The sequence below is a fragment of the Nelusetta ayraudi genome, unplaced genomic scaffold, assembly GCF_046127955.1.
Source record: "Nelusetta ayraudi isolate G7.1 ecotype Tasmania unplaced genomic scaffold, CSIRO-AGI_Nayr_v1 ptg000002l, whole genome shotgun sequence".
Taxonomy (NCBI): Eukaryota; Metazoa; Chordata; class Actinopteri; order Tetraodontiformes; family Monacanthidae; genus Nelusetta; species Nelusetta ayraudi.
In genome coordinates, this window is record NW_027466052.1 from 12,011,889 (window position 1) to 12,028,125 (window position 16,237).

The 16,237-nt window shown below is 49.6% G+C and overlaps 1 protein-coding gene across 3 annotated transcripts in view; it reads right to left on the reverse strand.

Moving 5' to 3' along the window:
* The window catches only part of zfhx3b (zinc finger homeobox 3b), a 134,498-nt gene that overhangs the window by 40,791 nt on the left and 77,470 nt on the right, over nt 1-16,237 (reverse strand). The gene's annotated exons all lie outside the window — the stretch shown is intronic.

The window sequence follows — 16,237 nt, forward strand, 5'->3', positions numbered from 1 at the left end:
GGCCGCAACACCGAGACCTCTGACAGATGAGGTGAATGACAGTGATCAGGCTAATGTTCCAAAGGGAAATCCTAGAACCAAGTAGTCTCTACATAAAACACAGGCGAGCATGTGTGCGGGGTTGAGGCCAGGCTGACACCTTAAACGTCTGACCACATTCCCGGCTGTTTCTGAGCAGGTTTCAGAGGTTTCGGCTGGACTGTTGGGCGTTGGGGGAGCGGAGAGACCAGAAGGCAGCGCCGTGGAGGAAGCGTGAAGTCACGGGCTTCACTCAACTCCTATATAAGATCTGTCACCAATTGGAAGTGGTGGGGTTTTGTAGCTAATTGCTTTCTACCAACATTCTACCTTAGATTTATAGGCCCACATATGATCAATTTAATCTCAAGTGAACCCTAATAATGACAAACAAATCACCTGGAATTAGAGCAGATCAGCACTTTCTGGATTGCAAAGCAGCCGCTTGCTTTTAACTCTTTTTCTCAGCTGCATTAAAGGCCTCAACAGTCTCAAAAAGTCCTTTCTGACGAGAGCAGGATCAACGCGCCTTTAAAAGAGTCTTGATTACAACCTGGAATCCTCCTCGTGTCTTGTGTGAGGCGGTGTGTGTGTGTGTGTGTGTGTGTGTGTGTGTGTGTGTGTGTGAGAGACTCACTGACTTCAAACAGGAGGCTGGCGCGGCCCGGTGTAACGCGGTGAAATGGGTGGAAATCAGGGGAAGAATGAGGGAGCAGGGTGCGATAACTGAGAGCACACCATGACAAAGTGGAGGGATTTAGCGTTGGGCCCGCAGCACTTCATTTGCTTAATAACAGATCATTCTATAAGAAAGTGGCTGCTCTGAGGGGGATATCGCCCCGACGAGGATGTCTCACTCGCAGAAATCCTATTTGAAGACAACACCTTGCGAGCGCTCATCCTCCTCCACGCCTAAGACGATCAACGCGCATGACAGGCCCCATTAATATGACGCCCTGTGTAACCTTGCTCTTTCCCCTCTCTCCTCCTACAGGAACAAAACTGATAGCCAGGGGAGGAGGGGCGTTGTGCTCCGGCTCTAGCCTTTCGGAGACCCCCGCCCCTCCTTTACTGGAGCTACGTCAGCCAGGACGTGGCTGGGAGGAGCTTACGTTTGTTGGGGGAAATGGTTCTTGAACCTGACAGTCTATCAGCCAAGAGCTGGATTTGAAAATGCTTCTCAAAAATACTTGTTTCTAATCACTCACCTCTGACTGACTGTCTCATAGAATATTCCCCGACTCCCCACAACATGCATTTTATACGACACACACACAGGGAACAATTTAGGTGGCGAGAAACTACAGCCGACAATAGAAAGCTGAAAATAAAAAGCTTTAATGGCTTTCTTCTGCACGCGGAATCAGTGGTGTGCATGTGAAAGCCTGGAGTCACATTTTACCTTTATTAAACACTACGGTGACAGGCGGGGCCGAGCCTCCGGTCCTCCGCTCTCCTCTCCGCTATAAACAAAATTTGTTTAATAAGAGCGCGTTCTGTTGCGGCTAATTCTTAAACGCCACACACGGAGCGAGCAAGCCAGGCCGGCGGTGATTCCCGCTGCAATATTTTTGAAGGTCGCCGCAAGTGCGAGGAGACGCCGTGTTTTTTTTTTGTGTTGTGTTGTGTTGTGTTGTGTTGTGTTGTGTTGTGTTGTGTTGTGTGTCATGTGAGGGAGCAGACGTGCGGGCGGGCAGGCAGGCAGGCAGGCAGGCAGGCGGTCGGTCGGTCGGACACCCCTCTTCCCCGGCTCGATGCGGGACCTCCTCCAGGCCCCTGTCCCCTGAGCAACGCACAAGTGGGCTGAGCAATTAACAATTTCATGCTGATTGCCTGGAGCATGTTTTGCTATGCTATAAAGATAATAGCATGAAGGGTGCAGCAGTCTCCCCTCCCCCACCCCCCTCCTCCTCCTCCTCCTCATCTCCTCCTCCTCCTCCTCCGGTGTTCCTCTATTGCCTCCATCTCTCAATTCTCTCCTGTGCAATTCACATGTTGGAATGGCGCTCTGCCTGCTCGCTTTATTAAAGACACTCTCCCCGCTTGGAGGGCACATTTAAGGGAGAAAAAAAATATATAAAGATGACTCCCTGAAGAGTAAACAGGGATGATTATTAAAGGGAAGGAGAAAACTAGTGTCTTCGTCTCCCACTGGCTTCTTGATTTGAAAGTCTAATTTGGCGACTGCACACAACAGGCGCGCAGGTAGACAAAACAAACAGGTTCCATTTTCCCCCGACAAAGAGGAGCAGGGCTCGAGAGTGGCTGCCGGCGACAGCCCTCGTCCTCCTCACTCTTACCTACCGTGGCGTGACAGCAATGCGCGGCGGCCATGGAGCTCACCGCTGTGCGTGAACCGGGAGCTGTGCACCGCTAAAGCAGCAGCGGATGAGCTGTGCTCTTTAATAGGCAAAAAAAACAACAACAAAAAAACAAAAAACAGCGAGACAAAACATCCCAGAAAAATGCTAAACACCTACTCGATTTAAATCATTTCTATGTACGTATGTGATGATTCAATAGGTTTATCTTGGGAAAAACATCATGTAAACCCCTTCAGAAAGGGTGACAAGCAGCAGCTGTGGCGCTCTGTCCTCGGCCTGCTCGCTTCACGCTTCCACCCGACCAGGAAGTCATGAATCGCCTCATTTTGCCACCGCGTCTTTCGCGGGTCGTATTGGCAAGGCAGAATGGAGCATTTCAATAGCGGCGCAAACAGCAAACACGCTGCTCACGTTCAACACACGTGTTCTCGATTGGCCCCTTCCTCATTTGCCTACGAATTAGAAAGTCGCTTGGCTCAGAGTGTTTTCAGCCTGAGAACACGGAGCCTGAAGACATCAGGAGGGGCCGCGGACAAAGGGCTGTGACACCAGACCCCTCTGACCCCTCCCCTCCCCCCACTTCCCAGCCTTGTGGTTGACTTTCCGACCCCCCCCCCCCTCCACCCGCACCGCCCCCCCCGACCCTCCCAAATCCAGCCAGCGTGTGAAAGTCCAGCTGGCGCGCTGACGCCGTTGACACCAACAACACAGCGCGGCCACATTACAGCCTTCAGTTTGGTTTATGATATCGAGCCTTTCATTAATTTGCATAGTGGAGTGGGACACACACACACACACGCGCGCGCGCGCACACACACACACACACACACACACACACACACACACACACACACACACACACACACACACAATGACAGACGCAGACGCACACTTACCCCACGATAGGGACCAACGTGTTTTCACGTTAATTTATACGACACAATGCCCGCCCCCCCGCCCCGGCCCCTCCCCCCTCCACCACCACCACCTCAGCGCCAGACACATCCACAACACGAGCGCGCACTTATACATTTCAGTCACATCCCCCCTGCTAGAAGGGGATGATAATTGCGGACGGCCAATAAATTACTGCTGCCTCCACATCAATTATAAGAATCACGTCTGGCAATGAGGAAAATGAGATCTTGTGACAAATTTCATGAGGCTCGGCTGCCCAGCAGCCTTTCTTAACATGCTACAGATAGCGATCCCTTATCTAGCCTCTGTAATGGGGAACTACGGATAGAGAGATGGAGCTGCAGCCATTTAATTAAAAAGCTGGGGGTGGGGGGTGGAGAGGTGTAATTCATTGAAAAGGCACAGGAAGGAGACAAAGCCTTTGTCTCCAATACATATTTTGCTCAATGCTGTCGCCCATCAGAGGCCTCGCTCGCACCTCCACCGATAAGCAATTCTGGAGGATTTTTTTCCCACCCCTTTCGTCTTTGTGCCCACCCATCCACCATCTTCTTCTCCGGGTCTCTCCCTCTCCTGCCCTTTTTTTTTATTTATTTTTTTTTATATATATTTCCCACGAGCCCACTGTTTTCTCCAGCGGGACAGCTCCGGCGCTTTTTTACGAATGACTGCGGTGGACAGACAGTGGCACTGAATGAAATGGCCCCTGCACCTAATTGTATTCCCACCTGGGGAAGGCAGGCGAGGGCGGAGGCTGGCCGAGCGCCGCAATGAGGATTTATAGCAGATGGAGAGATGGCAAAATAAAGCACCGAAAGGGACGGCTCTTAAATCTCATTCCCGCTGCAATATTCATTGTAGTAGCAACCGGCTGTGCTGACAGAGCAAGGAAGAAGAAAAAAAAAAAAACAAGAGAGAGTGTCTGCTGTGTTCAAATTATGGCAATACTCTCTACTAATATTTAACATCATTAGAAAATCATTAGAAAACCATCATAAAACCTGGGAGTATGACCAGAGCATTAAACACAATGATTATTCAGTGCATTTCTTCTCTGCTTCGCCTTGGAAATGAGATTTGCTCTGCTGTGGCTATGCCGAGGAAAAGTGAGAATATTTTTCATAATTACAGTAACATTTGAAGAACATTGGCTTGCAGGAATTACTATACCATTATGCACTTGTGTACGCCTGCCCAAAAGCAACGCTCTGTACAAAGCTTTGTTTTGGGCAGCGTTAATGCATCTTTGTGGGGGGGGGGGGGCATCGGGAAGAAAAATATTTTTTACAGAGCTATTAAACCACAGCAATCATGATGTTAGCACAGAAAGACTCTGTTTTTTTTTGTTTTTTTTACCCAGAGACACTGGGAGCATAAACAGCAAAAGGAAAACACCACAGAGTTGATTCTATTTTCGCTGTTTTGTCAGACTCCAGTGTCAAAAGTGGCGGACGGAAAAAGTGGATGCAGGCGGGCCATCATCCATTAACGAGGCTTCGGCAGCGGATGCAAACTTTGGAAAGGCACGCGTCTAAAAACAGAAAACCCGGCGACCTGGGCTTGCGGCGGCACCGCGGAGTGGATCTATCTTCGGCCCACTCCTGATGCGCTGCCTCTTGCTTAAAGAAAGGCAGCGGCCAGCGGTGTCAGAGTTGAGTCTTTACATTTTGGGATTTCTCGGCAGCCCCATTATCAAGAGCAGCCATCAGCACAAAGATAAAAGATCCTAATGGAGCTTGCCCTGGTGGAGATGAAAGGTGCAGAGATGGCACGCTGTTATGAATCTCTAATGCAGCCCGTGTTCCTGAGGTAATGACTGACTCTCAGGCCCTTCCACAGGCTTCCCCCGCCTCGGGGCAAGGCGGCGGAGGTCCACGCCGTCAGTGTGTCTCGCCGCCGGTTCTCAAGGTCGCCCTGAGATGGTGCGCAGGGTCTTAAAGGGCCAAATTTACCAGCATCTAGCCAGCTTTGGTATCAAAACTGATGAAAGATGAAAGGAATAGTTCCCAAAATTGAAATCTCACCCATTTTGGACCTGTCACATTGCTTTTCTAAGCTGTGTAGCCATCCCCGAGTTTCACAGAATGTCTCCAAGCTGCTTGTGTGGCGTCATGCAACACAACTTCCTCGCCAAGAGCGCGTTCATGTCGCTGGCTGGCTGGAGGCCCATGTCTCCAGCATCAGGCGTCAGTCGGAGGGAATTCTCTCCGTCTGTGAAACTCCAGAATGGTGACGCGGATTATAGAGCGTCGCCACAGCTTACCGACATCGACAAGGTGGTGAGCAGCAAAAGGGTGAAATCGTCAAATGTGAGGGAAGCAGCCCTGCAGAAACCTCATGATTGAAAATTGTTTTTTCTCCGTGAAATCACGTCGTGAGAAAGTGCTCACCGGAGAAGAATGACGGGGAAGTGGCGGGATTCTGTCGGAGCTGCTCAGTGTTCCAGATAAATACTTTGCTTTCTTTGCATTCCACACAATATAGTCATTCTTCCCGCCCCCCCTACGCACGGCTTCCGCCGTCCACCTATTTTGCCGTATGGGCAGACCGCTAGCGACATATTCTTTTGAGGTCAGGATGGGCTAATGTAAGAGCAATTCCTTGTCAAGCCTTCCAGAGTAATTGAACTGACACTCATGAGGACCGATGCTCTTTTGAATGCATTAGTTGGCAGATGTTCAGGCTTTTGTCCCTTTAACTTGGCCGGCAGAAAGCGACGTCTTGAACAACGGCGCGAGGTGAAAATACAGCGAGAGAAAGAGCAAGTCTTCCCCCTCAGTCCCTTTCACGGGACCTAATGGATTGTGAGCACTTAATGCATTAATCAATCAATATCTCTCACTGTACATCAACAACGCAACCAAGTTATGAATGACCTTTGGAACAAAAAAAGGACACTTTAATGCACACAAGATTGCTCCAGTTAGTAACTCGGACTTGTTTTTTTTTTTTTCTCTCTCTCTCTTTTTCTCTCCAGCATCACGCATGATTACACCTTCACAAGGCGCTGGGCCATTAACAGCACGCTGAATATACCGGGGGGGGTGGGGGTGGGGGTGGGTGGCTGTTACACAATTTGCACATGGATTTGCTGAAGGTGAAAGACCGCAGCTAGGGTCCTCTTTAAAATGGACCTCATTCATCATCTGCCTGCTGTCGGTCGTCAAACGCATCTGAATTCTGAGGGTTTGGGACAATGAGGGACACTTTTTTTTTTACATCAGAGCAAGGTCTCCAATCTATTTTAGCATTATGATCGACCATGACCAGCCTTACTGGTAACCAAGCAACACGGTGGCACGCTGAGGGGACAGCTCAGGTGCTAGTTAGTGTGAGTGGCTAAAACCTTTGGAGCAAGAAGATTCCTGGGGGGGGTTGGGGGGGGGGAACAATGTGGAAAAAAAAAAAGTCAAATCATCACAGTGACTTTCCCTCGGCGTCAGTGTGCGGTCCAGGTCGCACACGGTGGACAAATTACTCACAAATGTGCTTGTTTGGCAGAAATGGGATCTTTGCATTTTCATACCTTCAGATCATGTGAATGGCATTTGCAAACCTGATGTCACATCTGTCTGCAGGCCTATGGAGGGAATCCATTTGAATAATTTTTCATTGGCGTTCCTCAAAACTGATAAGGCGATATCTGGATTTTTTTTTTTTTTTCTGTTTCTTCTCAGGGCAAAGGGACTACAGAGCGCATGTAAAAACGGTTCCTTCTCAGCCTCCCCCCCCCCCCTCATTATCTTTTTACTAGCGTGGATAAAAATGCAAGAGGGGACGGTTTTAAGCACTGGGGGAGAGGGGGGGGGGTTCAGGACGGGGAAGAAGGCATGTTCCCGGGTCCCCTTCCTGAGCACTGGTGGAGCGTGGAAGTGAAGCGTTGAGACAGAGTGGAACGGACAGGGGCTGACTGCAAGGAAGCAGAGAAAAGAGGAGGCCAGAACAAGAGCACAAGCTAATGCTATTGTGGCCAATGCACAATGGCTCCTGCAGAGTGACTGCAGAGGGCCCTTAAACAAAGACGGCGCTGCCAATCGCTCTCCCCCACCCAATTAGATTCTTTTGCACGGGTTTAACATGACAAAAAACAGAGAGAGGAAAAAAAAAAAAAATTTAAAAAAAAAAAAAAAATGTAAAAAAATCACCACCACCGCAGGCCCCGTTTTTCCCTGATTCCAGCTGCCAACGCTGGCCGGCTGGCCTCTCCGCCACCTGAAGGCGACGGTAGCCTTCAGAGTGCAGCGGCCCTGTCTGCAGGACTGACAACGACTTGTGACATGGATCTCAAACACATCCACTGTGTTCTCCGGCCCGCGGCTCGCACACAAATATGCGGCCCCGTCTCCGCTTTTCCCGAGTGCTCGATATATTCGGCGTGTGCACGAGAGGAGTTCATTTCCAGAAAGCCGCCTGTCATCGGGGCACTTCTGTGGGTAATCTCTCTCTTTTCCTCCGTCTTTCTACACCAGATTTTGCGCTGCCATGCCAACACAAGGCGACGTGTTTTCCGTTATTAACTGCAGCAGGCGCGGCGCACGAAGGCGCCCGGGACAAACTCGGGTGGGAATTGTATTTCTGGTAAGGCAGCGGGATGGATGAAATAGGGTGAAAGCCAACGTATGGCGAGACATGAGCAGATGTGTAAAGAAGCTTTCGGTTTTACCTGAATTCCTTCTTAACTATGTGTGAAATTACTGTTTTGGGAAGGCAGAAAAAAAAATAAATATAAATGAGTATATTTCTCTAACCAGGGATGCTCAACATTAGCATTTGAAGACTAATAGAATTACTGGACATATATGTATCATATGTAATGCATCAGCTCTGAATATTTTAACAGGTTTTTTTTTTTTTTTTTTTTTTTTTTTTTAATCAAATTCATACGTATGAACAGAATTTCAACGATGAAGCTGCTTCAGGTGAAGTACTTTATGAGGGGACCTTTAGACTTCATATTGCATGTTCTCCTCTCTTGACTGAGCATCACAGCTGAATTGACCGGATTTGTCCTCCTGTCTGCTTACAGAGCAAGGAGCATGAAGATTGACCTTTGCCTGCTTGTTTTTTTTTTTTCTCCCTTCAAAACAGTGCAATGTGCATCTTAATGCTCCCGTCCGCTGCTCGGGGTCGGCGCTAGTGCCGCTCGGAACTCACTACAAGATGAGGACGACCAGCGTGCAGAATAACGTCAACATTCGGGGTCTCACCACCCTACTCGATACCAATTTAACTTTTCTTAACATGCAGGAGGCCGAACACAACCTTACAATATTTAATGGATGCAACTTCGCACTGATGCCTCAGGTCAGAAAGCCTCGCGGCGAGCATCCGCGCTAGCAGGGAAGCTAAACGGCAGGTTGCAAACAGGTTGCTAAATATGCTGTTTGCTGGAGATCCACAGAGTTTTTCCCTTTTTCCTGCAGGCTGAACAATAAAGGCAGGATCAGATAAGACCTGACACTCCACCAGCGCTTTCCTCACACCGTCTTATGACCTGAATGCGCTTCCTAATCAATGGCTGTCTCGAGCGGCGCTATCACGCTCAGGCTGGTGTGACAATTCCTGTCCCTGGCATGTGCAGCGGGGCACCGGAACAACTCCCGAAATCCACGTGTGGAAAAGTTCACCTGGAGTGTCACGCACACAGCATCGGCAACGCACGGCAGAGCCTCCTCCCACACACACACACACACACACACACCATCGCTTCTGCGTGCGTGCGTGCGTGCGCGTTATCCCCTCCACCGTACTCATCCATTTCTCTTCATCCACCCTCCTCTCACCCTCCTCAGGTGGTGTGTAGTGCACTGTCAAGCACAGTGTGAATCAATGGCTGCTGCTCACACCTACAGGTAAAGGTCACAGAGGTTCACTATTGAATTGTTTTTTTTTTTTCTTTCCTCCACCATCTGCCTGCCGGCTTTTAGCCGCCGGCGCTATGGAGGGAATTATTTTTTTGCTAATGCACTCCAAACATGAGCATGTGTGCATTTTGTGTTTATCCTCTGCTATTGCTGCTTGTTTTAATTGTCCAAAAGTACAATTTGATCAAATGAAAATGCACACACACACACACACACACACACACACGCACACACACACACACACACACACACACACACACACACACACACACACACACACACACACACACACACACACAATTGGGCACACTTTGTTGCCCAGCCATCTACCTATCAGTGACACTGAATTAAAGCATCTGTGTTCTTCTTTTTAATACAATCTTCCTTTATTTTAATGGAGGCTTCAGAGAGTGAGGGCAGCCCTCAGCGGGGCAGGTCATCCTTAACTCTCTGCTGTTGTTGTTTTTGGGGTTTTTTTTGGTCTGGTGCCCGACCCCCGGGTGACCCTCACCCACAGCACAACACAGATCGTGCCCTTTGATCCAGCGTCCCTCTCAGACTCATTTAAGATGCCTTAATAAAAGTTTTTAAAAAACACCGCCTATGGCAAAATAAAAAAATTAAATAAAAATTGAGCCGCCCCGTTCTCAACGTTAGCGGCGCTGCTCGTCCGATAGTGTCACGCAGTAACAGATGAAGCCGACGCAGTTCTTAACAATTTATTGGGTCTGGTTCCAGGAGTACCCGGTATACACTTTGCACTCTGATCGATATCGCAGCAGAGACAATGCGGGATGCAAGATGATCATTTGCGCCCTTGGGCTGCGGTGGGGGGGGGTCTAAGTAAGTCTAAGCGTGTAATAATACTGGAACTAACTCATATTGTAAGCACGGGAAGGTCCAGCAGGCGGGGGGGGGGGGTTGGAAAAATTTATCACGAGATACATCACTGATACAAGCAGTCGAGGAAGGAAAAAAAGCGCTGGCTCAGCGTTTCTTCGCCGGAGACAATAAATGGGTTTGATAAAGAAGAACAAACACAAGTGGCCCTTTGTGATCACATTAAAAGCGTCGGCGGTGGAGTCACGTTGGCGACGCACGCGCTCCCTGTCAGCTGTTGACACAGCCGCCACTTGATATTCTCCAGGTCATATGAATTTCACACGTATCTGCGACTGCTCGCTGCGTGCTGGACGTATGGCGCTGCGCTCCGTCAATACACCCCCCCTGCCCCCCCCGTCAATCCCCTCTACCCCCCCCCTCCCCCCTCCACCTTTTTACAAATTGACTCGTTCCTCCTGCATCTCATGCACCTGAGCGGTAGTGACATGACTGCTGCTATAATTAAACCCATCACAACCATTATGTCTTTGTCACCTAATCTATTCTTTCCTCAGCGGTGTCTGTCTGTCTGTCTGTCTGTTGGCCACAAACTCTCCGCCCTCGGCCCCCCCGCCCCCCTGACTGACAGCCCCTGCGGAGGCCGTGGTCACTCAGCGTGAGTGACGTGCGGGGCATTAAGGGCTACTGCGTTACCCCCTCCACCCCCCAACCCCACCACCACCACCACCACCACCACCACCCCCCCCGCCCCTTAATTCAGCACCTCACGCGGCCGATCGCCACCTCTGCTCCGATATCCAGCAGCAGAGGCCGCCGGCTCTGAAAATAGAACTCATTAACACGTTTAGTAAGTACAAATGAGATGACTGTCTCCTGATGGACTGTCTATCTTTTGGATCGGCTTTCAAGGAGAGTGTCTGGTAATGACAGGAGAGGGGGAAACCAATATTATAATGTGTTGCCAGTCTCCCGGGCTGGAAATGGACTCGGTGTCGGGGAGAGCGCCTCGCGCGCGCGCATGCTCATTTAGGGGCTTTGCAAAATAAAGTCTGCAGTCTGCAAAAATTGTTTTTCTCCCTGCGCCTCTTTTTTACACCCACACGGGCGACACGAGTGACAGGGAAATCACAGGCGGGATATAAAAACACACAGGACGCGCTGCCTGAGAACATCTTTTTTCAGGGCCGTCGCTAAAACCGCAGCTTTTGTTGTTCTAGCGTCATTCAAAACTGGCCAGACTGAATTTATCTCTCCCTCTGTGTACACACACACACACACACACACACAAACACACACACACACACACACACACACGAACAAACACTCATCTTTGACATTTATGCTGCTTCTGTTCTGCTCAGAGCGAGATCTATTGGACAGGCTGGCACACCACAAGCCAGACTGCACCCACCTCGCTGCCCCGGGGGCCAGTATTTATAGAATGAGGGATCAAGTCAGCAGAGGTAGTAAAAACCTGGACACAAGACATTTTTATTCACAGCCTAGCCCAGAATAGAGTGGTGGCTTTCTCGTCAATTTGCTATTACAGGATGAGCCAGCCCAGGAATTCGTACCGAGCTGGCCCGCGGAGGAGGAGGCGGCGCCGGGGAAAGAAAAGGCCCGCTTGTGTTAGCTAAACCAGCAACGGTCGCATGAATGCTGATGCACAACTGGAAAAGTCTATAAAGCCGTCATTTTGCCTTTTTTAATAAACGCTCGGTCTTTTATAATATTCTCAAAATGAAAAGTAAAGTATTTATGAATTTCCTGGCACGTTCGGGCGGACAACAAACAATTTCCTATCCTGCCTCCATGCCCTTCAGACAGGGATGAAAAAAAAAAAAAAAGAAAAAAAAGAAAGAAGCGGCAGGCGACTGACGGAGGCCCGACTGAGCCGCGGGCCCTCTGGGGTCCGACTCATCCCGGGCCTGCACAGCCTTCATCCTCAAAATCCACTCTGCATCAGCGGCGCAATAACAGCCTTTATTAAAAGCGCATTGCAGCGGCGTCTGTCTATACGGCTCACTCTGCGATTGGCCATAATGTGGTATGTAGAGAGGGTCTGGTGGTTGTGGGCAACAATATCCTGTTTCTGCAAAAGGTTTACTTTGCATTTTAACAAGCATGAATAAAGGAGGACATTCCAGAAATGGCTACCGTCTGTTTTTCGCTCTGGCCGGCGGCGGAGCAGAAGCTTAGACCGCGGCCCTCGCATGCCATCAGAGCGTGGCCCGGCTCACCTCTGATTTCACCCGGCTTTAACTGCTCTAGCCTAGCCACTGGACATGCACATGGCGGCGGCGGGAGGGGAGCCGTGTCAATGTGTGCATGAGAGCGCTTAAGAAGGCGAGACAAAAAAAAAAGTTGAGAGAGAATGTCAAATGTATCGCGCGTCTGGCAAAGAGAGAAAAAAAGAGAAAGAGGGAGATGAGCTGCGGGGTAAAATAAAAAAAAAAAAAAAAAATGAAATAATAATAATAATAAAAATAAAAAAATTGAGCAACTAACCCTGCTTTGCGGAGGATTTTTGAGAAGTTGCGGCGAGGGCGGCATGCACGTGGGCAGAGGAGAGAAACGCCTCCTCTTCCTCCTGAGCAGGCTGGACAGGCCGCACTGTGTGTGAGGTGCGTGACCTTGAATGCGCAGCCCTTTCAGCCAAACAAGCCAATGGATCTTCCGTCCGAGCCCCGGCTATTATGCAGCCGGTGCGAGGCCTCGGCTCTCCGTCTCATTTCCATGTATTAATGTGCGCGCCGTCTCCCCGGCCCACTCCTTTCAGCCGGTCATTAAAAGTAACACTATTAACTGGAGGCTTAAGTTCCCCTAACAAGCTCTCATGTTGCGGCGGATGAAACAAGCGCAGGGGTTAAAGTACGACGACACCTCCTCGCCCCCCCCCCTCCCCCCAGCCCTCTCAGACCCCCCTTGAAAACGCGCAGGTTTCCGTTCCGTGTCCACGCCGACGGGAGACAATGACTCGTGGCGTCCCCGTCTCTCTCTCTCTCTCTCTCCCTCTCTCTCTCCGTCTCAGCATCCTCCACTCACAGACAGGGATTTCCTCCCGCGACGAGAGCCAAGCCGTCACAGCCCAGCGATCAAGGGCCTGCCATCTGTGACTGAGGCAGATTTACAGCAGGAGCTAATCCACACTGTCAGCCACGTTTGGTGCTTCATCTCTGCCTCCGCCCCGCCATACATACAGAAACACACACACACACACACACACACACACACACACACACACACACACGCACGCACACACACACTACTAGTAATTTACACTCGCAGAAATCTTCGCTTCAGCGTCTCTCTTACTTTTTCTTGCTCAGAAAAAAAAACAGAGAAGGAAATTTGCAGAGCAGCAGCAGCAGCAGGAGGGGGCCCACTGCACCCCCCACCGCACCCCCCACCTCGCTGCAATTTAGCTTTGCCCCTTTTAAGAGGCGTGATCTCATTCTGTTGTTCCTTCAAAAAAAAAAAAGTCTCCTCAGTCGATTAAACGTTAAGAGATGAGAAACCTCAATGTGTCACCGAGCCGCGCGCCCCTGGTGAGCGTCGCTCACAGGAAACAGGGTCACCAAACGCTCCGGTGTCACGGGGGCTCTTTGCACAAACTCACTTCCAACTTCTTACCAGTGCCTCCGACGCCCCGCACGAACCAACTCAACGCCGACTCCTGCCTGCCACCGGCGCACCTGGCAGCCGCCGTCAGCAGTCTGCTCCGCCGCTCAACCTTCCAAGCGGGAAACTTTTATTTTCTCTCTGCTCAGTCTCGTAAACGACTGTCATTTGGCTTTCCTGCCACCCGGCGCCTTTAACCCGGAGGTTAGCGCCGCTTGCCGACGCTGGAAAATTTAGCGCTGAGCTTCATTCACCGACTTCTGCGCGGCGGACAGCTGTGCGGGCCCGGGGTCCCTCTCGGGGCCCCTTTGTTTCCGAAAGATAAAGGGTTAAATAAGACAAATGGAGGTGGGGCCGCGCGCGGAGCAACATGCCGAAGCAGCACATTTTCACTATGAGCAGGAATTAAAACAATGCAAGCATTTTATCCCCGCTTTGGTCTAATTGGAAGGAGCCTGAGAGGACATGTGGCACCCAATCCCTACATCCTGTGTTTGCATGCCGCATCTTAATATCAGGCATTAATATGCAGAGTTTTTTTTTTTTTGCAAGGAGGGAACAACACATCAGACGACGCATTAAACAGCCTGACTTCACTCTCTTCTCATCCAGCGGAGGCTTCAGCCAACTACCTGCTTCAAGACTATCAGCGGGAAATGAGGAGTGTTCATAAAAAAAACAAAACGCAACTTTTAACTTCATGAAGGGAGGCTAGAATTCATTTGCTTTTGTTGAGGTGGGGTGGGGTGAGGTGGAGTGGGGTGGGGAGAGGACAAACAGGCTACAAGCCAACGCTGAAAAGCAACAGAGAAACACTTTCGCAGGATCACAGCACAGCAGCAGGCAGGGGAATTACTGTCGAGGTGACCCAGAAATCCAGGGGCAACTTTGTTTTAACAAGCCAGGGAACGTTCCACCGCTTTAGCAGCCATGAGTCCACCACAAAAAAAAAAGGGCCGCGCGCCGCAGAAGAGAGCTAGTGAGGAGGAAATTGAATATTACACCGGGAGGGAAGGGGAACGGTCGTCCAGCAGCCCCGGAGAGGCGGAGCAGCCGAGGATGTTGGAAGGAGGCATTTAGAGGGTGAAAACGGCACATGGGAGGTTTGGAGGGCAAAGTTTTAGAGTTAGACCGAGAGGAAAGAAGGGCGGAGGTGTGACTGAGTCAATGTGTAACAATAACTATAATAATAATAATGATAATAATAATAACACTGATTATTATTATTATTATTATTATTATTGTTATCATTCTTATTTTTACTGTTATTATGTTTTATTATTACTATGTAATTGTTTATTTCTTGTATATGCGCACTAATGTTATTAATGAGAATCTCATGGTGAAAACTAAAAAATATATATATAATTAAAAATATACAAGAAAAGTAAGGAGCATTAACACGTATTCTAAAACGAATCACTACAACACTACAACACACTCAGTCGTGTAATGAATATTGTAATGAATGAAAGTCATTAAGGTTCATTTTTAAGTAGCAAATGAAAGCCTTTTGCAAGCTGTTAAACTAGTAGTGTGCTCAACTAAAAGACAGTTATTGTAATGAAGCGTAGCCCTGCGGCACAGCCCGTGTGTGTGTGTGTGTGTGAACATGTGTGTGTGTGTGTGTGTGTGTTTGCCCCAGTGCAGGTGCCCATTACCGAGGCTGAGGCTCAGTTGACTCACCCTGACACAGACATGGCATCCAGCACATGAAACGGCACAACAACTCCTCCAGTCTGGACCAGGGGAGGAAAATAAATCCCCCCACCCACCCACCACCACCACCCACACCCCCAGCTACCCCTCCACCCCCCACCCTTTTAACCTAAATGGCCCTTCCTTTTGCTGTTGCATGTTTCGCTTGTCCACTGTACTGTAGTCATTAACATATTTGGAGTGCAGCGAGCAGAAAGCTTAATTGTCCCTAATTGCTCGGCTAAATATGTTCTCTAATGATTTGCTTCAGATCTGTGACTGCCTTTTGCGCAATTTCCCGGCCGCTGGATTCATTATCCCTGCCTCCTTAGAACAAAGCGTCTTCACAGGCCGCCCCCCCAACCCCCGCACCACCACCACTCCCGCCCCCTCCCCGCACAACACACAGACAAGCGAGTGTGTGCGAGTGAAGTAATGGTTCCCTCTCGGAGGGACACACAATGGAGCCCCTTGTCAGGACGCTGGAGTTAAAGTGATTGGAAAACCAAATGTGTGGCGTGAAAGAGTGTTAATTGGCCGCAGCTCACTCTTCCTAATCAGCCCGTAATAAATGAGCAGCCGAGTCACTTTGTTTCAGTCGTGCTAAGTAGTCGTCGTAGCTTCGCACGTTTTGCTGCTCCTCTGCTTGTTGTTGTTGTTGTTGTTGTTGTTGTTGCAGCTGCTGTGCTGCGCAACTCCTCCAGCAGCTGCAGCTGCTGCTGTGGCCTTAATGCTCTGTCTCAATATGTCTCTTTGTAGCTGACAGGGACGGCTCCCATTAACAGGGTCACTTGCCTCCACTGTGTGGAGCAGGTTGTTTCCTACCAGGGTGTTTACACAGCCAAAATCATTACCATCAAATAATTCATTTTGGAATTTAAAAAGGGAAACTTTCGAATCAGGAGACAGAAGTTTCATATCAGCCGTTCTCTGTCTGCACTGAGTCACACA